This window comes from Cyprinus carpio, chromosome B10 (assembly GCF_018340385.1).
Source record: "Cyprinus carpio isolate SPL01 chromosome B10, ASM1834038v1, whole genome shotgun sequence".
NCBI lineage: Eukaryota > Metazoa > Chordata > Actinopteri > Cypriniformes > Cyprinidae > Cyprinus > Cyprinus carpio.
The window spans coordinates 13,801,752-13,820,325 of record NC_056606.1 but is presented as its reverse complement, the minus strand read 5'-3'; the positions used below and the strand labels follow the sequence as shown (position 1 = coordinate 13,820,325).

Genomic DNA, 18,574 nt, shown 5'->3' with positions numbered 1-18,574 from the left:
AACTAAAAGAGGATGAGCATTTGATACACTTTGAGGTATCACCGTAGCGCCATTTTGGAGAATATCCGCTGAAAGCAAGCTACGTACGCTCTTCTGTGTCAGCCGTTTTTCGTTCAAATCAAAGCGTAAATACATGTAGAAAACGTATCCTTGTCGCGGCTGACACAGAATAGCGTACACAGTTTGCGTTCAGTGGATGTTCTCCAAAATAGTGATACAGTGATGCGGAGAGACACAGAGGAGATGAATTGTTGAATAAAGTCGTTATTTTTGTTTTCTTTGCGTACAAAAAGTATTCCCGTACAGTCACAAGCCTCCCGGTTTTCATCCAACATATATTCATTTGTGTTTTGAAGGCGAACAAAGCTTTTATGGGTTTGGACGACATGGGGGTAAGTGATTAATGACAAAATTTTCATTTTTGGGTGGAGTAACCCTACATTGACATTAATACAAAGAATAATGTAGATATTGATATTATAAATCCAAAGTAATTTTAGTATAAAGCATGTGTTTTCCTACATTTTCTATTGGTTTTACACCATTCACTTCCAAAAATCTGGTCTTCTCCATTCTGAGTCTGCATCTAACCTGTGTTAGTTTCATTTCAGTAAAGCAAGCCAAGAGTGAAGGGGGCAGTGTGGGTCTCAAAACACCTGTCTGCCAGGCTGCGCCCAGTCCCAAGAGACTGACAATGTCATAATTCTTGTTCTTAGCACCGTCATCGGCAGGAAGGTCATTAATGACACATTCATGTGTGTGTTTTTACCCTCAGGGCTTTCTACGGTGAAGGGGGCAGGACTCGTGCTGCACACATATACACAAACATGTGTTCCTGTCCGTTCAAAGGTGAGTATTCTCAGGGCAAGGATTACTTACTTAAACACAACACACATACAAACCCATCCATGTTGGCGGCGGTTTATCAGGGAAAGCGGAGTTCTCCTCTCCTGCAGAGCTCATCTGTTCCTGTGCCACCCTGCAAACCCCCTGTCGACATTAGTGGGCTTTCCACACTCCCCACCCAAGGGGCAGGTGGAACACACACACACACACTTGCACTAACCAAACACCTCCTACTGAGTGGCATTGAATAGGACAGCTGCCCAGGAGGTTAGGGCCAACTGCTTTGTGAGTAATGCAGTGTCGGCCACCATCAAAGCCAGTTGTTTTGAAGAGACAGGATGTGAGGCAGGATGTCCAGATTAAATAACAGACCTATTAATGTCAGCCTGACAACAGCGCAGGAGAGGAGAAAACTCTTTAGAACGTTAGCTGTCATAATTCGATACGCCACGGAACAATGCTTTTTGATTTCAGATAAAATAATCCTGAAGTCATGCGGTTCTGTGAAGAATTCATTGGCTTTTTATGCACAGTCATACATATATACAATGTCAGTGTTGAAGTGGGGGTGTGTGTTCACAGGGTGTATGGTGTGGGAATGGAGATAGGTCCCTGTGTTCTTCACGGCCCGGGTGGCCGGGTTGTCAGGGACAGGCCCGGGTGATGAAGCCTGTGAGTAGTTTGCAGAGATGTTCCACTCAACAATGGTAAGAATCGTCAGGTGGGTCATATCACATTCATTCATTCATCCCTCCCTCTCTCTCACCTTTCCGGTTGACCTGCTTATTCTCTTGCTATCTTTTATTTCAGTACTCTTTTTATTCCTCTTTTCTATCCTGCATATAATCCACAACCACACCCCCACGTTTCACATGATGCCTGTTTCTTGTTCTCCTTTCTTGAAAACCTCTTATTAGAGGGAATTGCTAAGACAAGCATCACTGTTAGCACTAATGCTTATGATTAGGGATTTGAACAAACCCCTAACACTAAGTATTAAACTTTGGCTGAATGAATGAAACCTCAAATATATCACAATCCCATAAAACTCCAGGAAGAGTTGGTATCATTACTAAGGAGACATATCACATGATTTATTCCTCTGATTAATCTGCAACCAATAGGCCCATCACTATGGCAACTGTGATAATGACTAAGAGGAGTTTAACCACAATAGCCTCATCCAATCGTAAACACAACCAACTGTTCTGGAGAGTGGTGTCCAACAATCTGACTTCTCTTTATTTTATAACACTTTTTTTCGAACAAATCTTCAATGTGTAAGTCATCCTGCACTGGAGAGGTACAGGAGAAGTCAAAAATACAAAAATATATGCAGATTTACATTTTAGTAGCAACCTGACCCTTACGACCCTAGAGTAGCTACTGCATAGCAATATGTTGACAAACATTCAGAACGTCATTCAATGGCGTAGCAACTTGCTAACCCTTCAACACCCTAACAATGGAATAGCAACATGCTAACCATTCTGAACACACTACAAATAGCATAACAACTTACTAACAAACTAGTGTAGATTACTTAGGAATTGTAGTCCATTACTGATTACAAATTACATGACAAAAAATCTAGTTAGTAATGTAATCCGTTACATTAAACATTTAAGGTAATATAATTAGACTACGTTTTTTACTTTGATTACTTTTGACTTACTTTGAAAATACAAAGCATAAGAAAATATATTCCATTTATTGTTATTAATAACATTAAGTGCATTAAATAATATAATATATTACATCAAGGTTTCCCAAACTGGTATTTGTAAAGGAACTGCAAGGGGGTTTATGAGTTTAATGAAAAGTTAATAATTAATTAAATCATAAAAACCACTAACCCTAACCCTAACCCTATTTTTGTAAATGTGTACATTTTTATGTTTTTAAGTCAAAAGCCTTCCAAAGACACATTTAACCTACAGAGTGATCATTCACAAAAAAAAATGTATCTGTTCATTATCAGTTGTATAAAGTATTCATTATTCATCAATCAGTAGTAGATGCAATATTGAAACATTTCTTAAACCTGAAATGATTTTTGGTCAAATGCTGTGTGTCCAGCTGATTAATAACCAGTCTTTGTGTGAATGTCCACAAAACTGGAAGACCTTCTGAGTCTATGTAAGCTGTAGGCTATTTTAAATAGGAAAATTTAAGAGATGAAAAAGATGAATAAGGGAGAATCAATAAATTATGAATAATTTATTGCTTTTGTGTAAATATGTTATCATGTAATCCATGAAAAAGTAATCAAAAGCAATGGCACAGCGACATGCTATCCATTCAGAACACCATAGAAATGGCAAAACAACTTACAAAAAACATTCAGAACACCCTAGAAATGGCAGAGCTGCATGCTAATCCCTAGCATGGTAGCAATGACACAGCGACATGTTAACCATTCAGAACACCCTACTAATGGCATAGCAGCTCGCTAACCATTCAGAACACCCTAGCAATGGCATAGCAAATAACCATTTAGAATGCCCTAGTAATAGGATAGCAACTTGATAACCATTCAGTACGTACTAGTAATGGCATAACAACTTGCTGACCATTCAGAACTGCAATGGAATACTTCAGTAACTGCAGAGCATCACCCTGACAATCGTCCTTGCAGTATGGTGCTGGGTTTTGCATGGGCAGTATTTCCTGAGAAGTGTTTTGCACCCATCTTAATACATTCTCTTGAAGCAGTCAATAAAAGGATCTCTGAACAGTTTATGTGCGTGTTATGACATATGTAGTTCTTTCTCATCAGTTTTTCGTGTGAATAGGAAGTTTCTGGTCGTGTCAGACTTACGGGGAACCTTTATCTTGGTTGTTAACCTCAAACCGTCACTGATGGAAGTATGTATCCTGACTCATTTGACATGTGGTCATTTTGTTTCTGAATTACTATGCACCTCAGCAGCCAATCGTTTCACTTAAAAAAAAAAAACCCTCTGTTATTACATATCAGCATTGCTGCATTTAGATTAATGTGCAGTTTCCATCAAATGTGCACGCCCATTTCTGTTTTGCTGTATTTTATATTTTACATTTTGTTACACTTAGACAGGCCTGGTACTTTGACTAATAATGTATGTTATCTCATAAATGTCGGTTTTGCATTAGATATCAAGTTACCCAATGCAGTACAGTAAAAAAAAATCTTATTAAAAAAAAAAAAAAAAAAACAGTAGTCATATTGACATTAACTTTTAACAAATTAATTTGCACCGAAATAATGTAGCTTCTATTAGACATACAGGCTGTGATGTCAACAATATAAGATATGGGAGGAGTTTTGATTATTTATATTTCCCATTGTTTCTTCTGTAGTCCATAACTCCATAAAACAGATGGGGTAATGAACCGCCAGTTAAAAACCACTCATATTTTTCTATATTTGTTTTGTTTATGAGTGTTAATGTGTGTGTCCTTTCCTCACATTTCTCCCCAATACCAAAAGAGGGAGAGGGGATATAGAGAGAGGGGGAGGCATAGCAAAATTAAAGGGAGTTCAGAACAGAAATGAGAGGAGAGGATGAAAGCCTGAGTTGTTTGAAGAAAACCAACATGTTATTTTGCACGACTTTTTCGAGTTGCAATATGTGTCTGTTGCCTTTTCTACAGTACCTCTTCTATCTGTCTCTCTCCTGCACACTCTCTCTCTTTTTCTATCTCTCACTCCCTCTCTGTCACTGTTTGGTCATTCTGACGTCCGCTTCACAGCATCTCTTACTGGCGCTGCAGGAGAGTGTTTCCTGTGCCGTCTGAAGCCTGATTCCCCCCAAATCTCTCCTTTTGCTCCTCATGTACTCTGAGACTGAAGACGACACGCTTTCTACGTCTGTGGCTTTTTTTTTAAATCTACTGAAATCTTCTGTCACTTTGAATCCGAAATCATCCTCCAGTAGCGTTGCAAGTGAAGACGAAGCGGGTCCCTTTCTCCGAAACGGATTTAAAAAGATGTACCTTGCTTTTTTTGTAAACTACATTTTATTCAGGACAGTATCCGCAATAGAATTGCAAATATTGAGTAGTTGTCTACTGTTTTTTTTTTTTTTTTTGGTATGTTGTTCAGCTTTGACGGAACACAGGAAGTGATTTAATGGGTTTTACTAATTTTTTTATATGTTTCTAGGTGTATTTCTGTGCTTGTATGACGTCTAACAGCATAACAGAATGGTTCCAGACGTCCTTTGCCCAAAGGTCAAGGGCATGGGATTGTATGTCAAGTGTCTGTGTCGTCATGTTGGTTTCTAGAGATCACCAGACTTATGGCACGTGTGTGACTGCACACACACGAGCGAGGCTGGCACAAAGCAGCTCAACAGACAAGACTTCATCAGCTGCATCCGTTTATAGTCATCAACAGCTGTTTTAGTCACTGAAACAGCATCTTTCTTATTGATATTTATGTGTGCTTTTATTTGATTTAAAACAAGTGTTAACAAAACAAGCAAAAATGTCTGGTTTCTTGTTTAACTTGGTGTAACACTGTTAAAAAATGCTTCTGAATCATTGTTTCCGGCACTGAAAGGGTTAGTAAGTCTGTGAATTCTCCCCTGCCAACTCCCAGGCAGTCGAATAAGTAACCCAGTTCGGAGGCATCTGCTCGGGGAAGGGTGTGTATCTGCCTCCCCCTCGCACTGATTCCTCTGCGCTCCTCTCCTCCTCCCGAAGCTGTGGTTAGCCCTGCCCTTACGGGTCATGTGACTTCTCTGAAACTCCCTCCTCCCCCTGCCTCCCCCCGTGTTTCCAGTAAACTGCTGAAAGGAGGGGCTGAGTCAGTCTTCAACCAGCTTCCCTTTGACCACAGCTTGTTAAAGAATTTGTCAACGTGGACTCCAGGGTGCACATTTTTTTCCTCCTCGTGATAGATAGATTTGAATTTTTTTCGTCTCTCTCTTTGGAACGGTCCAATTACGTCAGACACCCATAATCACTTCCTGCGCTACGCCGTAGAAAGAGAGAGAAAGTTTGTGTGTGTGTGTGTGTGTGTGTGTGTGTGTGTGAGAGAGAGAGAGAGAGAGAGAGAGAGAGAGAGAGCGGCTCATTTAAAGTCACTTTGATATTTGGCGGCATGTGTGCTAGAGACATTTGTCTTGGTGCCTGTCTGAAAGGGTTTCATTCAGAAAAAAAGACGGGATTAATAATCTGAGAAAGGGGAGGGGGGAAGAACAATTTAGTTTTTAACCTGATTACGATCTTCCTGTGATTCTCCCAGCTGGCGATCTGATTTTCCGGTATTAGATCATGCGTGATATTTGCTTTTGCAAACTCACTTGCTCCGCAGACAGACAAATTAACTTTTTGTATAAATGAAACAGAAACTGACACGTATAAACTCTAAACTACCATTGAAATCTGTTATCTTAATTTATGAAATACAATATGTGATAAAGAGAATTTTTTTTTTAAAGGGTTAGTTAAACCTAAAAGTGAAATTCTGTCATCATTTACTCATTTAGTAACCCATTTGTAGTTAAAAACCTGTATGACTTTCTTTTTCTGTTAAACAAAAAAGAAGATTTTGAAAAATGTATTTTTATTTATTTTATTTTTTTCCATATAATGAAAGCCAATGTAGTTAAATGTTTCATTATATGCAGAGTGCTTAAATGATAATAGAAATGTAACTATTCCCTTTAAATGAACTCTATTAGCATTAGGGTTCAGGTAAATGTTGATGTGTATGTATATATTGTTACCAAGGTGCCATTGACGTAAGGGGAAGCTGTAACTGTAGAATGTGGCATGGAAAGAGGAATATTATTAGGTGCGAATGTGGATTAGGGAAGTCTTTCGTCTCTATGCGTCAATCTTCGTCATTTATGTGGTAACAAAAGTCGGTTGTGACTTGCTGTCTGTCACTAAATATAAGTGCAGTATTTTTGGGATAAAACCGTTCAGAAGTTTGTACAAAAATGTATTCTGGTAAATCTGTGTTCTGAAATATGCTTCCAAAAAAAAAAAAAAAGATATGCCTTCTGAACTTCTGAACTTAAAAACAAGCCCTAAGAAAAAGAAAAAAAAAGTGATGATGACCAGCATCAAAAGCTTAAAAAAAAAATGCTGAATAGTGCTGGAAACATATCAGAGGGCTGAAACTGTCTCCCATGGTTTTACTGAAGGCGCACCTTTGACGAGATCTCTTAAATGTAATTGCTGGTAAACCCTGCCCTGAGGGATGCTGGGTCGGAGCTGGTAAACGCGGGGAGGTTGTGGTGGCTGAACTCTTTGCCAAATGGTAATTTTCCATGTGCATGAGAAAAAGTTTGAAATAGATTGAAATAAAAAAGAACAAGCAGCCTGGTTATTCATTCATCGTGTCAGATGCCCACTGTTGTGGTTAGAGAGGGAAACTTCCCACTAGAATTATGAATACGTCACATAACGGCATGATTACATGTGTACCACTCTATAAAACTCTGAAATAGCTGCTGGATGTAGCTCTCATCAGTTTTCTGCATTAAAGTTAGGCTGTACAGCCAGATAAATGACTAAGGGGAATTAGTCAGTGGCACAAGCAATACAAAACATTCTGAGAATAACTTTCTGTCCGTCATATGGGGTCTGTTTTGTTGCTAATATTGGGAATAAACACATTTAGCTGCATCTGTTCGGTTGAGTGAATAGTGTATGCAGATGTCTGGAGATAAAAGATACCTTTGAAGACAGATGAGAGACTTGTGACTGGGCCTGAATGCAGTGATTTAGTCTTGACATTACTCAGCAGTTTCTTATGCCCGTTTGAAAGTGACTCACTGCACGGAGCAGAATGATGTGTTTGTAGCGGGGATGGGCATGAATGTCGCTCTTTAATCAACCGCTTTCATCTTGCGGTTTAAAGCTGATCCGGAGTGCTCAAGCTCGGAACAAAAGACATTCCTCTCTTACCAACCTGACATTTGCGACGACCATTTCTGTCTGGTTTACTGTAAAAATGAACAGAAGAATCTACAGAAGGAGAGAGAGAGAAACGGCAATGGAATGAAATGTACTGTTGCTATGTGTCCAAACAGTCTTTGTGATAGGACAGAACAAATTTGGAATTTTCAAGTTCATCCAATCAAAACACAGCTGTTCTGCCTGCTCCCCATCACCCCTCCTTTCTCTCCACTGCCAGCTTTTCTTGGACCGATTTGATGTCCATATTAGGTTTGATTCAGTAAAAATCCCCTCCCTTGCCCTTCGACCATTATATCGAGTGCTAATGTACTTTTATCTCTAGCAGCAAAAAGCATTCTCTGCCTATGTACAGTAAATGAATTAAAGATGATCTCATTGGCCCATGTCATCAATATATTAATTGTATTTGCCACCTGTCAGCGATTCTTGCTGCGCCCCTTCTCATTTTCATGATCAGAGGGTGTTAAACATTTATTTTCGATCATACGAGATAAATTGAAAATGATATGTGTATGCACTAAACTGCAAAAAATTATTTGATTGAAAAACATGTAAATGCATTGATCCTGAGATGAACTGTGAATGTTTAATACTTGCAGAAGGATTATGCAATGCATTTATAGACGAGACAAGTCTAGAGTGTTTTTGCAATGAAATATTATTTAGAATAATTTCTCGTATTTTTTGTAAGCATCTTAAAACATTTATTTCATTTTCTTTGTATTATAAAAATACTCCCACATTTTCATTATAAGATAGATCTATATATATGCTTAAAATAAATGCAAATCAAGCTATCACAAATTCTGCTATTTTAAAAATATTAACCTTGTTTGCTTGTCTAGCTTAACCCGGCAGTAAATCTGGTCCAGTCAGTTAAACAGATCAAAATAAATCAAATAAAATTAAATCTATATATTTGTCAATTTGTTATTTAAACATATTAAAAGAATTCATGTCTGCTAAATCTAAATGCTGGTGTTTATGCAGACATCCAAAGCTTTTCCTTTAGAATCTGCTGTTATTATCTTTTCCTAGATTTTTTTTCTTCATTATATAGTTTTTTTTATATGTATACCACCCCTCTTCCCAGAAAGGGTATCAACAGGAAAGTCCATGTCATTTCAGTAAAATAGCCTTTTGTGAGGAATAAAGCTTCAGATATTTCAAGCTTTCAGTGACTCACTGGAAGCACCTAGAAGCCTGGTCTTGTCCCCCATTCCAATTCAAATGGAAATTTAAAATGTGTCATTCAAAGATTCAAGGATCTTTCTGGTAAGGGTTAAACATTTGGACATTTTTGTTCATTTATTTTTAGTCTTAAACACGAGAATTCAATCTGTGAGGTAAGATACATGTGCATTTTACTGAATGTAATCTTTTTACGGGAAAATCCTGCAAAAATTATGCTTTTGCAAAATAAGATTCTGTAGATTCTGTTTAAGAGTAGTATTACACCAAATTATTTTGTTTAAAAATGATATAGTTATCTTGTACTTTTTCTAAGAATTGTGACACAGAGCAACAGTAAGTTCTTGTAATTAGTGTAGTTTAACTACTTGCTCTTAAGTGAACACAGACCTTCTCTTTCCCTCTCTCTCTCTCTCTCTCTCTCTCTCTCTTTGGTTTTCTTCTAATAATTTAAGAGTCCCTTCCAAATTAGTAAGGAGATTAAAATTAAATAAATAAAATAGAATGTATAAAGAACAAAGTACATCAATGCACAATCCCAAACCCTTTTTTTGTGTGTGTGTGTGTGCTTAAAAACTTGCAAGTTGAATATAAGAAGTGTGTTTTTTGTCTTCTCCTCCTGCTTTATAAGTTTGTATGCTGGCTAAAATCCCATCTTTCCTATGATTCCTTAAGATGTTTTAATTTATTCTAATTGTTTCATCAAGATCAGTTCATTCTGATATGCTTTTGCATACAAACCATTTAAAGAAAATGATTGTGAAAGATATTCTCAGAATATGTGGGAACAGTTTGTCCTGCGTGTGTTAAAAGAACCCTCCCAAGTCATGTTAAATAATTAAAAATGAAGAAATAAAATAGCTAAAAATGACTGTGATGTGAACAATTACAGGGTTTTTTTTTAGACGAACAGTAGTTTAAAGCAAGAGTTCGGTTTGCTTTTAAACTGGTAATTGTCTAACTAAACTACGCAGATGATTTCATAAATGTAGCTCATTGTCAGAATGCCTTTGCACAATTATTTAATGAAAAATTAGATAATACTGTTAATACTTTTCAGATGTTTTCGTTACCTTTTTGTTTTTTAAAACAAAGATAAAAAACACTGAAGCATGATCGATGCATGAAAGAAATTAGAGCAAGCAGTTTTTTAAAGTGTATTTAAATTCGCCTCACTTTTATCGATGGGTTTAGGTGAAATATAGGTTCTTTGACTAAAAATCCGATGTGACAGGTGCTTTAAATCCTTAAAATATATTTACTTTCACTTATTCTTTAACTCTGAATCAAACAGTTATTATTTTAAATTCGATGATATCTTTTTCAGTACTGTCTTTGTATTATCATTTACTTTGTACTTCATTTCTGCTGTTGGCACAGTAGTGTCTAAATAATTTTTACTTGATCTTATTCATTTTTAGAGCGCTGTAAAACATTGAATAGCTACAAATTAATTTAGCTCTGCAAAGAGCACAAAGAGAGTGTGTGTCTTTAAAAAGAATTATTATTAACGTCAGCTTTTAAGCCTTTAAAAAATGTCCCTGGACAATTGATGAAAATGTTTTTAATGAGCTCTAATTATTACTTTTTGATAGAATATGAAATCTCAGTTTTATATATGCTTTTTCTCCTTTTTTCATGTATAGTGTGTGTTGGTTATATCATTTCAAGTCTGTGTATATATTATTGCATATTAAACACATCAAATTAATACAACTTTAAATTTGAAAATAGAAATGGATTTAAAGCATAAAGATTTAGATCACTGCTTTAGAAAAAGTTTTTCGTTTGTGTATCTTAAAGGCAAACTAAATGTCTAACTTTTAATTTTTAGCAGTCTTTTGTGTTAATTTAATTAATTTTTCTGGATGTACTTTTCTCTTACTCTTTTCTTTTAATGCTTTTCTTGTTTAGATCTTTGCCATCAGAACAGACTTTGCAATCCGAGAGATTCCTCAGGAATTCTCAGCCGTCTTTCTGTAAGTGTTCTGACCAATAAAAGTGCTTTCAAGGTTATTAGTAATAGCATGAATATGTCACTGTTTGACAGTGATGCATAGTTTTATTCAGAGCTTCCACTTCAAAAAAAAAAAAAATCAGCTTTATTGTAGAAACGGAGTGAGGGATTCCTGTTCTTCTTTGTGTGTTATCTTATATAAAAAGTAACCATCATTGTAACCAACACAATTTTGCATTAGATTTAAAATGAATTTTTTTTCTTCCTCATGGTTTCCTAGACCTTCATGATCTTTTTGTATATTTCAGATCTCATGTCTATGTCGTGGATCACCTCTGGACATTTTCCCAAACCCTTTCTGGAATTATTTTTTTTTAGTGCTATAAGAAAAACTGATGAAGACACACACTGAGGTGAGTAAAGACATTACTTTAAAACAGTAGTAAAGAGATGCTGATCCCCTGATTTTGTTCATGCAGGTTGAGAGATGTATGTGTTCACAGGCTTGCTTTTATGTATTTCCTCTTTATATATCTGATTCATATTCACAATATTCCCCTAACAAGAACCTGACAGTAAAGAACTTGAATTAGCAGTTCCAGGCATACAGACGTTTGAAAATGTGCAAAGATAATAGGTTCTTTAATTCATTTAATGCAAAGACAAATAAATAGGGAAAAAATAAACATACAATATATGCAAAATGTACAATATGTATCCTAAAAGAATATGTATACCCATATATATAACTGTAAATATAAAGTATTCAACTTTTTATATATATTTGTATATTACAAAAGTGAGATGTTTCTCTAACTTCATATTTGTGGAGTTTAGATGCCAGTAAGAGTATTCAGATCAACTAAACTCTAAAGTTAAATCAGAGGCGGCCATTTTGTGTTTTATCCGCCTCCATTTTGTGAAAGTTGCAGCTGTAGCCTCTCGATTGAGACGCCCTAACATTCATTCCATACTCAGATGTATTAAATTAAGGTGGAAATGGTCCAAATATGCTGTAACGCATACTTTCAGTAGTTTTTCTTCATCTTTGCAGAATGATGTAGTGTAGGTTTAGGAAGTCAGATGCACTTTTAATATATTTAATACAGGCTACACCTTGTTTTATACTGCACCAATACATTTAAAATGTATTTCTGTATTTAGAAGTGTATACATGCACAGTAAATGGCTATGGATCAGAATGGAAAAAGGTATTAATTCTGCCTCTTCGCGTTCTTAATGATGAAGTGGGCCTGAAAAATACAGTATGAACAGAAATGTTTCGTCTAGTAATTTCAGCAGAGTTTACTCACGAACTGTTAACATTACCGTTATGACAGCTGACAGAACACTCATAGTGAAAATGAAAAACAAAAAAATACTGCCTTCGTATCAGTGTTTGAAATCAACCCACACAGTGATAAGTAAACATTCTCTTACAGTACATACACAAATGAAATAAATCTCATTCAAATATGTAGTTGTCAGAGATTTTAATGTTGTTGTTGTTGTTTTTTTTAGAATTAAATGCTTAGAGGAGACACAATCACTTTATTCTCTTATACTGTTGAACGGATGCATACATTATATTTGATGATTTTCTTAAAAACAAATGTAGGATTGTGTTCAAATATCATATTTTCTCTAGCCCCCTTAATATTTAATTCATAAATATATCTCATAAGTATATTCATATTCCTAACTGCACATTTAGAACAAAAACAATGCCCTTATAAGAATAGATTTGAGCTGTTTGGACTGTTACGGTAAAGTTGTGTATGTGTGTGTGTGTGTGTGTGTGTTTGTGTGTGTGTGTGGGTTGGGTAGCGGAAAGTGACAGACATAGGAGTGTGTGTATTTAGAAAGATAAAGAGAGATTGAGAGAACTTGTAAACTTGTGTGTGAGCAAGAAAGGAAATAAATGAAAGATAAGAGAAAGTATGTGCATCTAGGCAAGGGTGAGAGGGACAGAAAATAGTGTCAGTGTTAGTCATACATCTCCAGTGTCTGAATGGCCTCACCTGTGGATCAGGTGTCACACAATATGGTTTTATATATAACATGACACACTCGTCTCGAATGTTCTCTTGTATTTCATTGGCATTAACCCTATTCTGACAATCTCTTACTGAGATCTGCTGCTCTACTTGTGTTTTAGTATTAGCATGTTTCGCACATTATGCTTTTTTGGTATATCATGATGAAAAAAGTAATATGGGTATTTATGTGGATGAACCATATTTATCATATGCCTTAATTACTACTTTTTGTCATTAAGTGTCTGTAATATTTCCATTTATAAAAAAATATTTCATATAGTTTATTTTCATATGAGGGGTGTGTGTGTGTTTTTGTGTGTGTGTGTGTGTGTGTGTGTGTGTGTGTGTGTGTGTGTGTGTGTGTGTGTGTGTGTGTGTGTGTGTGTGTGTGTGTGTGTGTGAAATATGTATTTTTTTAATTTCCACAAAGCCTTAATATAAGAAAATATATTATATAACAAAATTTAAAAACATAAAAAAACTCATTATTGATGATGGAAGCAAGGGAACAGCAGTTACATACACTTAAAAATGTCCACAAACCCCTCACCTAAAAAATAAATCATACAACAAATTGAAAACAATTATTTAAAACCAAAAAATACAAATCATTATTGATGATGGAACAATGGAAGGAAGGAAAAACAGTTACATACAGTTAAACAATGTCATTATAAAAAGTTATTAAACAAGTAATTACAAATAACAAGGTTAGCCAGTAATTCTGCTAAGCCCATCAAAAAAAAAAAAAAAGTGTGTGGGGGGGGGGTGGGGGGGGGTTTGCATATAACACATACTAAATTTAACTGCACAGATGATGACACAAAAACACTAAAATTGAAAGTACGTCCAGATGTGATCATGCAGGCTCCAGACGTTAAGGAGGGTGTTTGTGCGACTGAGCCATGACGGCCGTGACAAACACTGAAGCAGAAAAACATAATGAGTAAGTCCCGACTGATTGAGTTACACCAGGCACCGGCCAAAAAAACCCCGACCCCCAACACCCACGCCGCCCATCCTGCCTTTTACCATGGCTGAACTTGTGAGTCAGCAGGATCTAGACTGGACAGGAGCCATCTTTGATCCTGCTTTACTTCCAGTCAGGTTTTCAGACATGTTTTTGTTTTTTTTTTTTTTCACAGTTCCCCTCCCTCCAGTGTATTAGCTGTAGCCCTGGGCCTTGTAAGGCTCACGCCATCTGTATACAGTCTCTTCTGTCTGTATGCTCAAAGATGTGTCATATTGTGTTTTAACCTCTGATCATAGGAAAAAAAAAACTTCTGCTGACCACTGCCTACTCATATGCTGTGTAAGAGGGTCCATGGGGGGGCATCTGATGTGGTTGTGAGTGTATCACCCAGTGGATAACTGATGGAGTGATTCTCTCTTTCTCTCATACAGAAAGTCTTTGTGGTACCTTTAGCAAGCACATATAATGGAGCAGATGGTGGCCCTCATTGGGTGAGTAATTCAAGACATTGACTTATATCTGGGGGCCCATGAGCAAATGGAAAGGCAAAACGGTGTGTGAACATGGACATATGTGTGAGTGTGTGTGGTTTTGGTGTGTCAGAGAGGGTGGGCGGACTACTTAGATGTATAGCGGAAAATGAAAGAGTTAAATGAAAATGAGGAGATAAAGTCAACGAAAAATGTGCCATTGAGCTCCTTTGTTGTGTACGCTGGGGAAACCCTGTACATAGTCTGCAAGGTGTCTACCTACAGTTCCCATAAGACATCAAGTTGACAGTTTGACGGTGGAAATTAGTATGGAGGCCGTGTCATTGGTAAATTACAGGCCGAAATGAGATCATGGGGTCCAGACTTTGTCCGTTGCTCTGAAATTCCCATCATCTTGTTGTCAGAGCTAAATGGCCTAGATAGACGGGAGTTGTTGATGCTTTACGCCCACGTTGCTTGTTGTTGTTATAACTTACTGTGAGATCGCTCGAGAATCACAAACATAGACTAAGCTTAGCTTGTGTGCTTAATATGTGTTTTAAAACCATATATGCTTTCTGGAAGGCATGAAATGGCATGTGGATGTAGCTTTAGGACTAAGGCAAGACATTACCGGTGAACAGAGTCCAATTTTTTATTAATAGATATCACAATATTTTCACCTGTTGATTAATCACAGCTAGGGCTGTGAATCTTTGGGTAGATAGTTAATCGATTCGATTCATGATTTGATTCAAGAACGATTTTTGCAAATTAAGAACGGTTCAATTCACAATGAAATTCGTTTTGATTCGATTAACGATTCAATTCTGCATTCTTTAAGTGCATTCACAGGATTATTTAAATGCTTCCCCTAAATTCTTTAAATTCTTGGTCAGGGGGTAAATTACACAGTAGTCTTTATGGTTAGAGAACCATGGGTTAGAAAGAAAAAAAAACACTTTTGTCCATTGTTAGATGCTAGTTTAATAATGCTATGGCATGACATGGCATATATAGAAATTTATGTAAGCCAAGATTTTAAAAAAGAGCCTTAAAAATATCATGTATGATTGTTTCCTAATGGCAATTTTATGATTGTTTTATATACTACAAACAATTATTTACATTTTCTGCACAGAATTAGGTAGAAAATATATTTTATAGTTTCTGTACTGTAATAAATGATATGTCAATTAGCACTGCATCATTCATACATTTTACTTATTTATTGTGTTTATTGTCTTAACGTTTCACCAGTTCATTCTGCTTTTAATTCATCTTAGCTGCAGCGATAGATGCCTTCGTCCATATTAGGCATTTCCTGGCAAGTCTTAAGATCACTTCTCTTTCAGTGTGAAAACTTCTTTATCTCATTTTCATAAAATAAAATGCTATAGTAACGCGCCGATGTCTGTTTATTATAGCCACGAACAAGAAATTCAAAAACAACACAAAAATAAAAACCACGGTAGGACTGAGAGCCATTGAAAAATTACAGAAAAAGTAAAACTACTTCACTTCAGCATTACTGGCCATGAGTACTAAGGAGAGTTCACAACGCGATTCATTCGATTATTAGCATTCAATATATATAACCGACCCAAATCAAAAACACGTGAATCAATTACTGTCCGAAATCAATGATTCACGATTCAAAAACCATGTTTCAAGATCGAAGCATATGCATCGTCAGGGTTTGTAATCGATGCATTGATAAAACACGTGAATCACAACATGTTACAATAATTATTATCTGAAATATAGCAAAATAGACATAATCTAATTAAATGCAGTATATGCAGTGCATGGGGCGCTGAAAATAGGGGGGTGCCGTTTTGCTAAAATTATTCTGTAAAAATCTTTTGTAATAAAACGTTATAAATAATCAAAAGCTTATAATGTAATGAAACATTTTTATTTAATAGTTTTTAGCTTTTCTAATGTTTAAAAGTGTATTTATTCTAAACTTACTAAGACGCGGAACGGCCGTATCGCTTTACGATCACAACAAATGGGAGACTTTTCAGACGTGCACTTCAGCTTTCCCTCAGCACCAGGCGCGAGTCAAACAAGCTCGGAAAAGGTACAGGTGCCAAATGAGCTTCAGTAGAACAACAGTGAACAACCACACAAGAAACTACAACCATACATCGTCAGTTAAGTCATGAAATTACCAAAATGCAGATTAAAGCTGAAAAAATGTATGCATATATACATGCATGCATGTAGCCTGTGTATATTTGCATCACATTTAAGAACGTCTCTTAAATGCATGTACTGAAATATTCTGCAATTCGAGATCCCAATAGGGCGCAAGATGATATGTAATTTTTTATTTGTAATTTAATGCACAAGTAGGCTAAATGTGAGAAAAGTGCATTGGTTGTACTAGTCAATATGCACTAATTTTTCGTTAATTTGTAAAGTACGAAAATAACTCCTTTTACATTCTGGCATTTATGTGCTGTTGACTGTTGACTTTTTCACATTATTGCATTTCACATTAAGAAAACTTTTTTATTTTCCTTTGTACAGAGCTTGATTTATACAAAACTGTTGCAATTAATTAATTTTGACAACTAATAGAATGTTAAACATTGAGAGTTCATTGATTATATAAAATTCAGTGAAGGTTGACTAAACTTTAAACTATGTAGGCTAGTTATCTGCATGTCTCATCCATGAGTAGGCCTATGCAGTGATGGAGAACAAGATTTTGTGTTGAGACCCAGAACCAAGCTGACTGAGCAATAAAGCTATAGTGAGCCCTTTTATTAAAATACCTAGAGGTAATACAAAAAAATAATACAAAAATTGTCATATTCACTCAGTATTACTTGATCTAATCTCAATTACAATTAAATACAAATTAATTGTATGCAGTTGTGTTTTAGGCACTAAAACAGTCCAGTACTTTAGTCAAATACATTTTTATATTGAAATAATTAAGATTTCTGTGCCATCCCAGACAGGTTGCTGGCCCCTTCCTGGCAACCCCCTATGAAAACATCCTGGCTCTGCCACTGCCTAAGAGGGCAAAGTGATTATTATCAGGTCATTTCTGAGTATCTGTATTGCTCAAACAACAACAACAAAAAACACACACATGTTTGTGAATGGGGTCTTAATTTACATTTGAGAGAAACTAAGATTGTAAGCAAGGATACAAACTAGACACCTTTCGCTGAAAATAGCCATTTTGAATTCAAAATAGGCCATCTGTGTGATTCAAGTAGATCCAATGAGTTGAAAACTCTTGCTACTCCATACTTCAATACAAACAATGCTGAACTTTGACAATAAAGAGATTTTTAAATGCTAATATTGTGATTTTATAATGTCTAAATATAAATCCATTAGCAAAACATGTGAAAAGAACTATATTCAAGAGTGGAAATGGTTAATGAAACTATATATATATATTTTTTACTTTTTTCCTTATGGTATTGAAAATGGGGGAAGGGGGTTCAGACCTATGTCACTTTTTTAATTCCTGATGAGTTTGTATCCTTCCATGCACAAGCTGGGCTTTTGGTCATTGACTTAGTGTTAGGGGCTACTAGAATACAGGGGGGCGCCAACACTGATCTTGCATACTCCCCAGCAAATGTGCAGTTGCGCCCCTGATTAAATGTTCAGTCCTCTGTAAAAAAAAATAAATAGTAGATAGATAGATAGATACTATTAGTATACTATACTGTCTTGCCTTAATGCAACTTAAATGCTTAATTTTTCTTGAATTAGTAATTGTTTTCCCACAAGGATGAGTTGTGCCTCAAATCTGATTACACTGCTCAGGTTGGTCCTAGTTTGCGGATGGAGTTTTTTTGACAGTGCAGGATGGTGATTTGGCTCAGTCATGTAATGGATCTGACGTCGTCTCTGTCATTGGCCTGTGGCCTGTGGTCCTTCTAATCTGAAGATATGACGCCCACCCAGAGTGTTTCATACAAACCGCCACTTCACATAAAGATCCCATAATGGAAAAAAAGAACTGTTTGGAATACTGTGAGTGGGTGTGTGTGAGAAAGAAGGAAAGAGAGAGATGAAGACAAACACTGAGGGAGACAGGGACATGAGATCGAATGCATCTTATGATAAGTTCTAGATTTTTCCTGTCTAGAGCACATAAAGACCCCGAAACGGTATTTGAAAACTGAACAGCAGAATAGTGCTA

General features: G+C 36.2%; 1 long non-coding RNA gene across 1 annotated transcript; it reads left to right on the top strand.

The window, feature by feature from the left end:
* Positions 1-355: 355 nt before the first annotated feature.
* On the top strand, positions 356-15,730 carry LOC109112054. The gene is made up of 5 exons (XR_006155749.1): positions 356-849; positions 1,429-1,567; positions 10,870-10,934; positions 11,221-11,325; positions 14,356-15,730. It is a non-coding gene; the product is annotated as an uncharacterized LOC109112054 (long non-coding RNA).
* Positions 15,731-18,574: the final 2,844 nt, after the last annotated feature.